Below are 16,108 nucleotides of genomic sequence, written 5' to 3' on the forward strand. Positions count from 1 at the left end.
GCCGGCATATCTTCTCCCAAGGAGCGTGACCACAGCTATGTTCCCGTCCCTCATCCCCCCATCTGGTGGCCACGGAAGTGTTTGGGCAGATGTGAAGGCTCTTGCCTGGGGCTGTCCCTCACCGAGGCCTTGGGCAACGGCTGCCTAGGAGGATTAGGAGCTGGGCGCAAGGATCTGGGAGGGCAGGAGAGGAGTGGGCCCAGCAAAGCAGGGGCCCAAACACAGTGGCAGTACCGGCCACAGAGCCCTGAGCGGGAACCAAGGACCAGCGGGTTACCATTGCCCAGACAGGGCCCGCGCCCACCGTCCACTTATAGAATTTAAAACCAGTTTCCCCAAACCATCATGTGGTGTCCTGACCATCGACCCAGTTAGGGTCTTTGAAGCCTTTGTCTTAGAGCAAGAGAAACAAGCTGATTTTGACTAACGGGTGCTTCCTTCAGTGCTGGGAAGAAAGCCAGGAGCTGTTTCCTGTGGAATGTCACCCAGGCATCCCAAGAGATCAGAGGAAAGCTGCTTATACAGCCTGGTGCTCTCCCTGCAGTTCCTGCTGCTATCATGTGACCTCTTTGTCAGTTCCGTCTCAGAGCCACCCTGACTGGCCCCTGTCATTTAGCTGGTGTTTTTTGTTTTTTTTATTACCGAGGTTATTGCAATCCTTTTCCTCATGTTCTTCCACACTTCATCTTCCAGGCTGGCCTGGCCAACATTCTATGCCCTAACTTCATCCTCACAGCTCTGTTCTTTGCTCTCAGCATCTCCCTTCATGTCTGGGTCAGGAATTTACCCCGCAAAGACTCCAACCACTTGGTCTGGACAGAGGGACTTCAAACATTGTTTGTATTCCAGAGACTAGCAGCAGGGACTCTGGGTGATCCTCGCTTCTCCCAGTACTCTTCATGGCTGCAAGTTTACGCAAGTTCAAGGGTGGGAGGGAGGCTGGCTCATGCACAGAAAGCAGCTTAACTTTCCTAGGACAGGCTCAGGCTTCTTCTATTCAGCAGTCATGAAGGAAGCTCTTCCCTCTTGTAAATTAAAGTGCTTCCCAGTAGACTTCAGTGCATAACCCTCCCTGGCTTCCTCCCTCAGTTCTGCCCCTTTTCCTGCCTGCTGGCTACCCCTCTTCCTCACAGAAGGCTGTGCAACTTTATCTTTGGGAAGCTGTCACTTAGCCTAGTACAGGAGGGGCTCCTGGCACCTGCCTTCTTTGCACCAGACACTAATTAATGACTGAACGTTGCAGAGTGACATTTCTAAGCTCGTGACTGATCACACTATAGACAGTTTGATTTTATACCCAAGGCACTTTTTTTTCCCCTTTTTATAAGGGAAGAAATGGATTTCTTTTTCCATAGAAAAACAGTTGCTCAATTGAAAAATCAGCATTAGAACTCTTAAGTTAAAGTGTTGACGCATAAACTAACACTAATTTCTAAGTCTCATTTTTTTAAAATGTATTTTTTCTGTTAATAATTTTATAATAACGTAAAGGTAACCAAGTTTGGAGGCTAAAAAATATTCTAGATGTCTTGATTATATATATATATATATATATATATATATATATATATATACACAGACACACACACACACACACACACACATATATCCACACACACGTATATATGCATACACACACACACACAAAGTATTTTCCCTAATTTTACTCTCCTAAATTTTATACATTTACAGAAAATTTTTGATGGTTTTAATAAATATCAATGTATGTGCACACACACACACAAGCCTATGTATGAACATATGCTTGCCCATGTTTAGGTTATATGAAAAGAAGGAACATGTTACTGTATTCATCTCGTTTCTCAAAACAAAGCTTGGGTATAAGTCGTAATTCCTGATGGACACTTACTTCCTTGCAATCCCTTTTTCTTATCAGTATATCATTCGTTTCATCACCATGACCTTAGCATATTTATCAGATCCTAGTATCTTTTATAAGTGTACCATTCGCCCATCTATCAAGCACCTGCTAAACAAAACCAGATTCAAAATAAATTAATCTGTGTTAATTTCTGTTATTTACTAATATGTTACTAGGTTGTATTAAATTGATTTTCTTTGGAAAATAGTTTTGGAAATGAATTTTAACCCAAATGAAAATGTTTTAATGCTGAAATTCCAAGTATGTGACATGTCAATCAACAAGCATTTTATCTCCTAGTAAAAATATTTATGTATCATGCTAAACAGCAGCTATTTTTGTAGGAGTTTCAAGAATATAAATATCACACACACACACACACACACACACACACATGAAATAATGGCACTAAAAATGTAAGAAATAGCTTTCAAGTCTTCCTAACCTGAGATTCACCCCCTTGCCTTTTTAGAGATAAAAAGACTGCCTCAGAGAAGAGACTGGATTTAAAAGTCTGTTGACTTTTAATGCTGTTGAGCTCAACCAGATTTCTATTTAAAAGTACAAGTCTAAGTGCTGCTACAGGCAGATAATAGTCATTTCAAGTAAGCTTAACAATTGAGGTAATTTTCACAAATGTCACTATCATGGGGCCAAATAGACAAAAGTGTGGTTTTCTAGGACTATTTCCATCAAAAATGTAATTCTGTAATGATAGGTAGAAAATATGTGATAGAATTGCTTTGGGTAATATTTTATGAGAAAAACAAAAGAAGGTCACTTCTCTGGTACCCACATTATTTCATTAATTTAGATAAAATTCTCTCTGCCCTGCTATACATTTTTTGAAGAAAATCTTGGATGGTACATATACTCAGAAAATGGCCCTAAAAGTCATTCTTTGCTGAGAAAGAAAAGTTGCATGTTACACTCTACTGTTAAGCTGGATTTAAATTTGAAAACTAGTGCACTACCGCTGTCTCCATGACCTCCCTGAGCATCTTAGAAGCCTTGTTTCACATTTTTATGTTTTATAGATACAGGGAAAACGTTTCTCAACTCAGCTCTGAACAATATTGAAGTAAGAGTTTACAATTCTCACTCAACTATTTTATACTTATACTTGGATAGATTTGTTCATAAAAGTATGTTTTCTTTTGCACGTCTTCAAAATCTAGATTAATGAAACTTGTTACTTTTCCAACGTGGTCTTTTCATTCAATACCGTATTGCAGAGCTGTAGAAAGAATGATGCATTGTCGATGTCGATCATATTCTATTGCATCCATTAATCAGTTTATTTAGCCACGTATGAGTAAACAAATCCACTTTTAGATCAACTAAATATAGAATCATTCCAATACTTCACGCAATTTATCTTACCTCACCATGAGAGATAATGTGGTGAAAGAAGAGCTACAATGATTACTATTTCGTTTTACCACCTTCTCTGATTTACACTTAAATAAGAAACAGTTTTTTACTACCGTTAGTACAGCTATTTTTATTTCGGCAGAGTTCAGATATAAATCCTATGCCTATAAATTGTAGGCAGGTAAATCAAGGATTTCATTTGTCTACTGGCCTCAAATTGCAATGCAGTCGTAGAGTTTCCAATAGAAACGCACACTGCATGGGAGCAGAACGTTATGATTCAGATCCGATCCAATCGGGCACTATGTTATCACTGGATACTTCAGGTATTATATATATCAAGAGCTTAAGAATCACTTTTAAGTATAAAGAATATTTAGTATAACCTATTTTATGACTGCTTCACAGATCATACCACTAGGAGAGCATTAAAATGGGTCTGTGTGTGATGAGGCAGCATTTGCCATGAGGGAGAATCTTCTAAAGATCCTTTCTTGGAAAGAGTAATCATAATTTTATAATGAATTACATTTTAATGTATTTTCAGATAGGGCACTTGACCACATTTTTAGACAACTCTGTAAAATACCCAAGGTAAATATCGTTCTCTGAGAAGACGAGTCTTCTTATGAAACCAGATCGGATAAATGGAAAGTGAAGCATTTTTAAAAGATACCAGATATTTTATATGTAACTCAGGGTTACTGGAATACACTCATATTCATGTTTCCCATTAGAAAAAAATCAGGTCTGATGTTAGTGCAACATCCGATTTCATTTTAAAGCATGAGTAAGATCAGAACAAGATGGACAAGCTAAATATCCCCCCCTCTGAACCTAGCCTGGACTCTGACGATCTCTGAAAAATTATGCTTCCTAAGACAGACTGAGGACTATATTCAAACAATATTAAATACACATTTTAGTGTATACATGGTATCTCTTTAAATATACATACACATTTCTGATGAACAAAAGTCTGGTAACATATTTAGTACTAAAATGTACTACTAATTACATCAGCAGGGTGATTATAGGTTTTTCTTTTTATAAACGTGTTACATAAAAAAAAGTATTCATTTACAAGTGTTTACTAACACTATTATATAGAAGCAACTGTTTTAGGTTCTGAACGGTGAATAAGATAGTGTCTTTATCATGGAGACTATAACATTAGAATAATTTCTATTTGAAAATAACATAAATTTGTTATGATGACAATTTTGCAGTATTTTGTGCTTGAAAACGGTGATTATTTCTGCATGATGAGAACAAGAATAGTTCTTACTTCTTTTTCTGGTTGTTAAAAATGTCGTAAAATAAAGTAAGACTATTATTACAAAAAAAATCAAAAACTGCCCTAACTCCTTACATCCAACTATTTCAAAATTATGATTTACATTTTTTGTCTCTTCTAATTGTTCTCTCTCTGAGAAAACTCGCATTCTCAAAGTAGATCTTTATTTTATTACATCCCTGTCAACCATGTTGTTTTCTCTGTTTATCAATGTTAAGTGTCTACACGATTAGTTTTTTTAACTTAAAATTCTGCCTCCTATTTCCAACAAATACTATAATACAGTTACTTTCTTCCTAGAAGTTTAATTTTTCTTTAGTCAGTCACCTCCTTTCAACTTAAATTCTTTCCCTCGCATCTCTGTTCTCTCCTTGTGAATTTCTCCTTGAATTTCATGGATTTGTGTTCTATTATGAACTGAAACCCATTTTCTAAGCTATCTTCATTGTTAAATTTTTATTTCAAATCTAGTTGGTTAACACACAGTGTAGTATTAGTTTCAGGCATACAATGTAGTTATTCAACACTTCCATACATCACCCGGTGCTCATCATGACAAGTGCACTCCTTAATGCCCATCATCTATTTCACCCATCCCCTGCCTTCTCCCCTCTGGTAACCGTCAGTTTGTTCTCTATAGTTAAGGGTCTGTTTCTTGGTTTCCTTCTTTCTTCTTTTCCCCTTTGTTCCTTTGTTTTGTTTCTCAAATTCCACATGAGTGAAATCCTATGGTATTTGTCTGACTGACTTATTTCACTTAGCATAATACAGTCTAATTTCATGCATGTCCTTGCAAATATCACGATTTCATTCTTTTTATGGTTGAGTAATATTCCCATTGTATATACACGTATTTACACTCACCACATATTCTTTATCCATTCAGCAATTGATGGAGACTTGGACTATTTCCATAATTAGTCTATTATAGATAATGCTGCTATAATGCATGTATCCCTTTGAATTAATATTTTTGTATTCTTTGGGAAAATACCTAGTAGTTCAACTCCTGGATCCTAGGGTCGTTCTACTTTTAACTTCTTGAGGAAACTCCATACTGTTTTCCAGAGAGGCCACACCAGTTTGCACTTCTATCAACAGTGCGAGAGGATTCCCCTTTTCCCACATCCTCACCAACCAACACCTGCTGTGTCTTGTGCTGTTAATTTTAGCCATTCTGACACATGTGAGGTGATAGTTCATTGTAGTTTTGATTTTTATTTCTTTTTGTATTTCTTGATGATCAGTGATGTTGAGCATCTTTTCATGTGCCTTCTGGCCATCTGCATGTCTTGTTTGGGAGAAGGGCTATTCATGTCTTCTGCCCATTTTTTAATTGGATTACTCATTTTGTGGATCTAAGTTGTATAAGTTCTTTATACATTCTGGATACTAACTCTTTATCACGTTGTTCATGTGCAAGCATCTTCTCCCATTTCACAGGCTGTCTTTCAACTTTGTTGATTGTTTCCTTCACGGTGCAGAAGCTCTTTATTTTGATCAAGTGCTGGATAACAACATGCACAAGAATGAAACTGGACCAATTTCTTATACCATACAGAAAAATAAATTCCAAGTGGATTACAGACTTAATTGGTGAGACATCAAACCATAAAAATCCTGCAGGAGAACATAGGCAGTAACCTGACATCGGCTATAGCAACTTCTTTCTAGATATGGCCCCTGAAGCAAGGGAATTAAAAGTGAACCTAAGTTATCTTCTGATTACTGTAGGAGGTATTTTTTTCTCAAGTATGGCCTGGCATCCTCTTTTCCAAGTGGCATTCCTTCCCATGCCACTGATATTTGTTGTTGTTTTTTGTTGACTGTTCTTTTTTTCATTTGAATAGTATGTGACCAGGGTATTTTGATTAATACCTACCTGGCAAGATAAAAAGATTGTCCACTCAATGACCTCCAATATGCTGACTCTCATTTTTACTCTTAGGGCAGGAATGTGTATTTATACTGAATGGTCCAAAGCTTGTCTACAATGTATTTTTTGTGAGTTTCTATTTGACTCAGTTGGGAAGCCTTATTGCCTGATTCTCTAGAAAACATAAACCTGTAATTCGCAGTATACACGTGTCTTAGTCTTTCATTTCCAAGTATTTACCCAAGACAACTATAATTCTTGGGATGCAGTTGAGTCACCCCCAACCGTGGGTATTTTGGCCCAAGTACTGTTATATTGATAGTCACAGTAGCTCCAAGCACGATTAATTTAAGACCAGATCCTCAAGTGCATTTTTAAAATGGTACCATGCTATTAAAAAAAATCACTAAGGAATGCCACTTAAAACCCAGTAATTATTCCAAGACAAATACTCAAAAATCATAGTTATTTTAAGCTGATAGAAAGTAGACATGGGAATATAAACCCAATGTACTAAAATATAAGAGTGTAACAAGCCCCCTGCTTGATGAGATCCATGGTGGATTTAACCTTTAACAGAGCATTGAGGAGGAAGTCACCTCCCTAAATGCTGGTCAGAGGGAAAAAGCTAAAATTTGAACATGAAATGACTGTCTGTCTCTTGAGTAGAAGCAGGAGAAATAAGGGTCATTAGCTGCCAAGGGACAGAACAAAGGCCTGATGGAGAGTTAGGATGTATGTGAAGGAACCAAGAGAAAGCCAACAGGTAGGAGCTTACACAATGCATCAGGCCCTCTATCCTTCAATCCTAAATGGATGATTTGGAAGATGAAATAGTCTCATTTTTATGAGAATCATAACAATTTACATCAGCTTTCTTCATCAAAGTATTTCACATTTTATCAAATATTGTGAAATGTAACCACATATTACTATCCAAAAGAAAGAATACTTTGAGACCCAGAAATGTCCCACTGTTAGAATTATCAGAAATGGATTTTAAGGTAATTATTATAAGCCTGTTACAGAATTTAGACAAGAAAGCCAACAACATGAGGGAATAAATGATGCTTTTTACTAAAGAGATGGAAATTTTCAAAAGCACTGAATGGAAATTCTAGGATTGAAAAAAAATCTCACATTTGACATTGAGATTTTTTGGAAGGGGGGAGGTGACTTTCCAGAAGACTGGAAGCAGCAGAGAAACGATCAATGAATCACAGACACTTCAAACAAAATCTGGAAGAATTTATCTCTAGCAGAACTGCTAAATAAAATCTGTTAAAAATAATTTATTTACATTTTATTTTTTTAATGTTTATTTATTTTTCAGAGAGAGAGAGAGAGACAGACAGACAGAACATGGGCAGGGGAGAGCAGAGAAAGAGGGAGACAAAGAATCCAGAGCAGACTCCAGGCTCCTAGTTGTCAGCACAGAGCCCTACACAAGGCTTGAACTCACAAACCATGAGATCACGACCTGAGCCAAAGTTGGACGCTTAACTGACTGAGCCACCCAGGCTTCCCTAAAAGAATTTCTTTAGATTAAGAACAAATGATTCCATATAGAAAACTAATTCTGAAGGAATAGAAAATGCCCAGAAGAAAAATATATGGTAAATATAACCTTTAAAAAACAACAACAAAAAACCTCTTCATCAATTAGTAATTAGCCTCTTTTATACTCTTCCAGTCACTGATAGAAGAATTAGGCAGGAAAATAGTAAGTATATATAAGATTGAAGAACTGTACCAAACAATTTGATTTAATTGATATTTATATAACATCATGCCAAATAGTGGTAAAATACACACTTCTCTCAAATGTACCACAAACATTCCATGACAAAAGCCATGTGCTGAGCCATAAAACAAGTCACAAACATTTTGTTAGATACAATTTGTACAGAATTTGTTATGAACTATGGTAATATCAAATCATAAATCACTGACTAATATGTATCAAGAAAATATCCACATGCTTCAAGATTAGCAAATATATCTGTAATAAATCATGGGTCAAAAGAAAAAAACCTCAACAAAAATAACTGATGAAAACAATTTGTTAAAAGCTTTTTCATGAGCTATTCAATGCTTAGATTTATATATAGCATTAAATTCAAGAAACAAAAAGGAAAAGGGAGTCAAACCAATAATATAAACTTCCACATGAAGAAGCTAGTTCAAGAAAATAAATCCAAAGTCAAAGTTGTCAACATAAAAAAAAAAAACCTTCTATATAATTCAATCAATATTAAAAGGGGAACATTATATGCTAATGGCAAAAGAGACAGAAAAGGTACTTGAGAAAATTCAATATACATTCATGATAAAACCTCTCAGCAAATTAGGAATACTAGCAAATTTTCTCAACCTGATAAATTTAGTCTCAAAAACAAAATCAAAACCAAAAACTGTATGTGATACTATAATTAATGGTAAAATACAGACCATCTTACCCCATGATCAGGGAGAATACAAGGTGTTTTAGTCTTACCAGGGCAATTCAACACTGTATTGAAGATCATAGCTAGTGCAATAAGGCAGCAGTCCAGAAGACAAATTACACCTAAAAACAGTAGTAGCTAAAAAGTAGGAACCAGAATGACATTCAACAAATAAGTTATTAAGAAGACTGAGTAACAACCACAACAATCAACAATGTAAGGACAAATAATTGAAGACTCTTCTTTTCATGTCTTCTGTATTAAACACACACATACACACACACACACACACACACCCTTCAAATCCTTAGCAATATCAGTATTATCTAAGACGTTCCAAAATTAAATGTACCAGCCAATCCCTGTTTTCACTGTGCTTCATCTAGTAATAGCAAACTATGGTACATATGTCGTGGTTTCTAGTTTACCTGTAGCTCTTTCTCAGAACTTTCAAAAGAGCTGAAGGTAGGTGATTCAGATTTTTGGCCTCAATTATGACCCTAAAAACAGTTCTTAACCCATTAAATAATGTACTTTGTACTCTCATTAGAATAAATTAAATACTATAATCAAAATCATTTGATAGTTGAGAGAATAAGGAAACAATTTAAGTCACAGTACAATTAAGTTTGGAGGTGTTTTATAGATTTATACATTATAGCTTTATATGGGATAATCAGATGGTTATTGGTAGCATATAAATATGAACCCCTTCTGATAAGTTATCCACAAAAAAGTGAATGTTTTCCTCTGTTATAACCTTACTGTAATCATTATTTGTTTCCATGCCTCCTCTCCTAGCTCTTTGTCTGCTCCCCAGGGATACTCCAAGGGCACTGTCTCCTACTCATCCTCAAAGGGGAGCACAGTTCCTAGCTCAATGTAAAAGTTTTGAATTGAATTAAGTTGAAGTATAAGGACAAAGTAGTCGTCAGTAGTCATCCCTAAATTCTAGATAGAGGACAACTGTTAGGATCAAACACAAGATCCTGGACCAACTAGAAAAGGCACCCACAAAGAGGATTTGGACATCACACTGTTTAAGAAAAACCTTGAAGAACTTTGTAGTAGCCTAATAACACAAAGCAAAAAGCAAACAAAACAGTTTGATCAGCACAGTGAAGTATTTTAATAGCTACAACAGTAATGTTAACCTTTAATGTGACAACCTATCTGTATACGCGTAATTCCATTATGCACTCTGGAGAAACATTTGGAATAAAACTATTGACTTGAATATCTAAACAGATGTCTAAGTCTGCTGTTGAAACAATGATCATTTCTGAAAAAGTCTGACCATTTTGAGATTGCCTTAAATCCTCAAGTGGCTTAAAGATTCTCAGGCACTATTACATTTCGGATTATGAGTAATAACAACAACACATTACCTCCTCTTAGAAAGAGCAATGATACAGTAACTTGTAAATGGAATTAAGTAGCAATGGGACATCACTGAAGATTTATGCTAAAGTTTCAGCTAGGGATCAACATTTTATGAAACTAACAGGTAAGACATTGCTTCTTAAATTCTACTGAGTCTTAATTTAGTTATTTTTAACCAGAAATATCAGTATTCAAAGCAGAGACTGTGCATTTCCAAAATTTGACATTAATTAGGCTGACGACATTTTTTCACTGACAGATTTGAACTTTTTGGGTAACCATGAAATTAAATTTCATGAATATAAAACAGACTGAAATTATTTCCTTTTCAGAGAATTAATCAATTTTATAATTCCCCTTAAAAGTTTTTAATAATAGCAACTGTCCGTATAACAAACTTTTACTAAATAGCATTCTATAATGTAAGAACTCTGAGGTTCTTAATATGAGATACATATTATGAGTAATTTATAGGTAATGACAGTATCCAAAAAAAAAAAATCAATATAGAACACAAGATGGTCTGGGCGCCTGAGTAGCTCAGCAGGTTAAGCACTGGACTTCAGTTCAGGTCACGACTCAAGGTTCATAGGTTTGAGCCTTGCGTTGGACTCTGTGCTGGCTGCTCTGAGCCTGGAGCCTGCTTCGGATTCTGTGTCTCCCTCTCTCTGTCCCTACCCCACTCGTGCTCTGTGTCTCTCTGTCTCTCTCTTTCTCAAAAATAAACAAATAAAAAAAATAAACTATTTCAAAAAAGAACACAAGAAGGGCTATTCTTTACATTCCTTAATCAGGAGAAAAATGCTCATGCATGGAAATAAATACAAGTTTAGCCTTTGCATAGATTAGTACCAGTTTAACAAAAGTAAACAAAATTTAATTTTGGTAACAAGAGTGAAAGTTATGTTCATTTGTTCATTGAATAAATAAAAAAAATAAACATCTACCATTGTTTTTAATGCCATAGTGAGTGTGTTAATAGAAGAAAAAAGTACTTGTCCTCAAATAGATTTTAATCTGCATAAGGACATCAGATAACATGTAAATTTTGGAAATGAAAACAAATGAAAATAACATCAGGTGTTAGAATATATGGTGCAGAGTGAAGGAAACGCTAGTACTTTCTTTTGATCTTAAATGTCACTTGTGATACAAATCAGAAAGCCAGACACAGTGATATTTTCTAAAAATCAAGGGGATGTTTGTGTTTTTTTATGACCACACATAGTCTGGTTTCTGGATGACTTATTGCCTTCTCACACCAATGAAGAATAGGTAAATAATGTCTGTATCTCTTTGAAGACTGATTTTTTTTATTACTTGCATTGCTACTTAATTTAGTAATTTAAGTATAAACCAGATAAAATTACGTAGTTAATGCATAATGAATTTCAAACAAGTTAGTGTAATAAAAAAATACTAGCTTCATTTTCCAAAGGTATAGATCTTTCCTTATCTTTTCTAGGAACTTGAAAATTACTTCTACAAACCTCAGTTTTCTTGACTCTAACACTTAGAGGACACACAGCGTATATTTGGTCTAACAACATTTTAAGGATTAGATGCTACAAGTGTGAAAGTATTTTTTCAATGACAAAAGATACACAAATATTGGGTAGGTTAGAATATTTGTAGAGAAAAAATAGTTCTAATGGGTCCCTGTCTCCCCTACTGTAATATACAACTTCTTTTCTGCCGCAAAACCAACCACATTTATTGGTAACTTACAAAAATAACATTTATTTTTTTAACCTATGTTATGTGAAGTTTCCTGGATGATTGTAGCTCAGATAGTTGGTTCAATTTTTCTAGGCTCTGTTAATTTGACTGGTTTATAGGAAACTTGAATTGAGATGTCCATATGAAAATATTCCCTCTGAACTGAATTATTCCATGCAGGTATCTTACAATTAATTTTATAAACATGGGTCCTTTAAATTTCTCTTTGCCCAAAACGGTATCTTAAGTAGCAAAATGTTATTCATTTCACTTCTCAAACTCCTCTATTTTAATTTTATAAAGCAACAGTCACAGCTTCTGAGGCTCATTACAGATTTTCTAGAACATTTTATTTTTTTCAGTGAGTTCCTGATTGAAAACAGTTGAACTCCTTTTTGAATTAAACTTCTTGTAGTTCTTAATGAGATGAAATTAACAACATACACCTTGCAGTATTAGCATTCTTTCTCAAACTTGTTCTACCAAAGTAAGTTCACTAGGTATCTTTTCTACCGCCCACTTTAACTAGGCCAACACTTTTCCTTTGCCAAAACAAAATATGGATCACTACTTTTTCAGTCTTCTTTCACAGTAAAATTTATAAGCTCAGGCTACCAACACTCAGACACAAGTTACAATTACCAGAAGCTTAAGAGTGCCCATCACTACTGAACCCGTGGACATTACAATGTTAATAAACAAATATTATTAACAGCTGTATGCCTACAAATTAGATAACTTAATGAAATAAAAATTCTATGCCAGTCATAATCTAAAGAAACTCACACAAGGAGTTATATCATTTGAATAGATCTCTATTACAACAACCATATCGGGGAGCCTGAGTGGCTCAGTCGGTTAAGCATCAACCTCAGTTCAGGTCATGATCTTGCGGCTTGTGAGTTCGAGCCCTGCGTCAGGCTCTGGGCTGACATCTCAGAACCTGGAGCCTGCTTCTGATTCTGTCTCCCTATCTCTCTGCTCCTCCTAATTACTCTCTCTGTGTCTCTCGCTCAAAAATTAATAAACATTAAAAAAATAAAAAAAAACTTATCAATAATTAATAACCTTCCAAAATGAAATTACCTGTTGCAGGTGGTTTTAATAGTGAATTCTAACAAACATCTCAGGAATAATGATACAACTCTCTGTAATTTCAAAACATAGATATCTAGCAAACACTTCCTAACTCATTCTGAGGCCAACGTTACTCAAATAACAAAACTGGAAAACAACATGACAAAAAAGGAAAAAAACTACAAACCAATATCCTTCATGAAAACAGATATAAAAACCCACAACAATATATTAGTAAATAAAATTCAACTGTGTATTAAAATAATTGTATACCATGAACATTAAAATAATTGTATACCATGTATACCATGAACAAGTAGAATTGATTCCAGGTACATAAGGCTGGATCAGCATTTTAAAGTTAATTACTATAATCCATCACACCAGGCTCATCATGAAAAACCTTATCAATAGGTATGCAAAAAGTAGTTGGAAAAATTCAGTATCACTAATGATTAAAAAAACAAACAAAATATTTCCAACTAGAAATGGAGGGGAAATTAATAAACTTGATTTAAATTTAAAGAAATAAAAAACTAAAACAAACACTAATGTATGTAATGGCAAGAAACCAGATACTTTCCCCCTAAGAAGGCAAGAGTATCTTCTTTCCCTACTCTTATCAAACAGTGCACTGGAAGTCCTTGCTAACGCGGTAAGGAACAGAAGTACATAAAATGTATACAAAGTGAGAAGGAAGAAACAATACATATGGCAGATCAAAGCACAGGAGACATTGCTCAATATCCTATGTCATTAGGGAATCGCATATTAAAACAACACAATACCGCTATGCATCTAGAATGACTCAAACCCAGAACACTGACACCACCAAATGCAGAGGACAATGTGGAGCGTCAGAAATGCTCATTCACAGCTTGCAGGAAAAAATAATGGTAAAGCCACTTTCATTTAGAATACACTTTGGTAGCTTATTATGAAGTTAATCACAGTCTTATCCTATGATCCATCAGTTACACTTGTAAATATTTACCCAAGTGAGCTGAAAACTTATGTTCACACTAAAAGCTGCCCATGAATGTTACACAGCTTCATTCATAATTGTAAAATACTGGAAGCACCCAAGATGTCATGTAATTTGTGAATGGATAGACCGTGGGGCATCCTAACAGAATACCGCTCAGCAATGAAAGGAAACTAACTATCAACTTATGAAAAAACACTGGGAAACCCTAAATATTTATTACTAAGAAGCCTGTCTGAAAAGACTACATACTGTATCATTCCAACTTAGTGACATTCTGCAAAGACAATTATATTAAAACAGTAAAACGATAAGCATTTGCTGGGATTTAGCGGTAAGTAGAGAGTGAAAGATGCATAGATTAAGCACAGGGATAGATTAGGAAAATAGAGTAAGCATAGATTAGGAAAATATTCTATGTGATACTTTAATGATATATACGCAATATTATGCATTTAACAAATCTTTTCCAGAATATTCAACACAAAGAATTAACCCTAATGTAAACTATGTATTTTAGGAAATAATAGCCTATCAGCAATGATTCAATTTTAAAAAATGTATCACACTAATGCAAGTTATTAATTATTGGGAAAGTAAATAGAGGAAACTGTGGAGGAAGAGGACATACAGAAGACTTGTAGTTTCTGCTTAATTATTCTATAACCCAAAACTAATCTAAAATATAGTCTATTAATTAAACAAAACAAAAACAATTTCCAGTCTTAGTTCACCATGTAAGTAACTTAAAAATTCGCACTGTGTCATAAATAAAAAAGCCAAACATTTGGGGCACCTGGGTGGCTTAGTTGGTTGATCATGTGACTCTTGATTTTGGCTCAGGTCATGATCACAAGGTTAGTGGGTTTGAGCCCCCTCCTTGGGCTCTGCGCTGACAGTGCTGAGCCTGCTTGGGATTCTCTGTCTCCCACTCTCTCTGCCCCTCCCCCACTCGCTCTGTTTTCTCTCTCTCTCAAAACTAAATAAGCATTAAAAAAAAAAAAATAGCTGAACAGACTGAAAATCAGTAACTCTTCTTGGATTTAGGAAAGAAGGGAGGACACGGGGCCAACAAACCACTACCCCCACGACTGGAGAGCCAAACAAGCAGACAAGGGAGTTATGACTTACCTAGTAGAGACTATAGCGGAAACCAGCGTGGAACCAAAACTAGTTAGGAAAACCCGAACTGCAAATGATGAATTCCTGGAGGGTCAGGGCAGACAAGTCAGAGAGTTAAAACAAATCTGCGGGAGATGAGTCACAGAACGCCAGGCTCCCAAGATCGACCTCCAGGAACTTCAGCAGGTTCTCCAAATAAATAATGGAAAAAACTACTCCCCCTTGTTTCCAGCAGGGAGAGGGGAAAGTAAATTATTTGAAACTGGCAAATCGTGTTAATTGTTGAGGATTAAATGCTCCGTACATTGGAGCTTATTATCCTGCTTCTTCTACTTTAGTGAATATTTGAAATATTCCACGGAAATAAAAACAATGATAGAAAGTTAAAAAAAATTTTTTTTAAAAAGGAATGAAAAAGTAAATGAATAACCAGAAACAGCTGCTTTCTTCTTAACACAGCCTACCCTCAGGGGAAACTATTTAACCAGAGTCTAACCGGCTGGAGTGTTATCAGAGACAGCTGACCCGAGGGAAGAAAAATAGCCAAATCCTGACAGTTCTAATTTTGCACGTGCAAGAAGGGAACTAGCCAAGTCCAGCTCATTCTAGCCATCCTGTAACTAAAATACTAACTAAAAGATTATGAGACCTCACATCATGTCTGACTATCAAGAATAAAAGACAAGTCATACCAAAGGGCAAAGAACACCATTTGACCAAGCAGAGCAAGCATCCGAACAAGACATAGTAAGGATATTGGGATTATCAGACCAGGAATTTAGAACTATAATTAATATGCTAAGGTTTATAATGGATGAAGCAGACAGCAAGCAAGAAGAACATGGGCAGTGTCAGCAGACAAATGGAAATCCTAAGAAATTACCCCAAATAAATGTTCGCGATAAAACACACTGTGGTAGAAATGAAAAACACTTTTGATGGGCTT

The 16,108-nt window shown here is 35.5% G+C and overlaps 1 pseudogene; it reads left to right on the top strand.

The window, feature by feature from the left end:
- The first annotated feature begins 336 nt into the window (after positions 1–336).
- LOC128314991 (transmembrane protein 138-like) lies at positions 337–966 on the top strand (annotated as a pseudogene).
- The last annotated feature ends 15,142 nt before the right edge of the window (positions 967–16,108 follow it).

This window comes from Acinonyx jubatus, chromosome A2 (genome assembly GCF_027475565.1).
Source record: "Acinonyx jubatus isolate Ajub_Pintada_27869175 chromosome A2, VMU_Ajub_asm_v1.0, whole genome shotgun sequence".
Classification (NCBI taxonomy): domain Eukaryota; kingdom Metazoa; phylum Chordata; class Mammalia; order Carnivora; family Felidae; genus Acinonyx; species Acinonyx jubatus.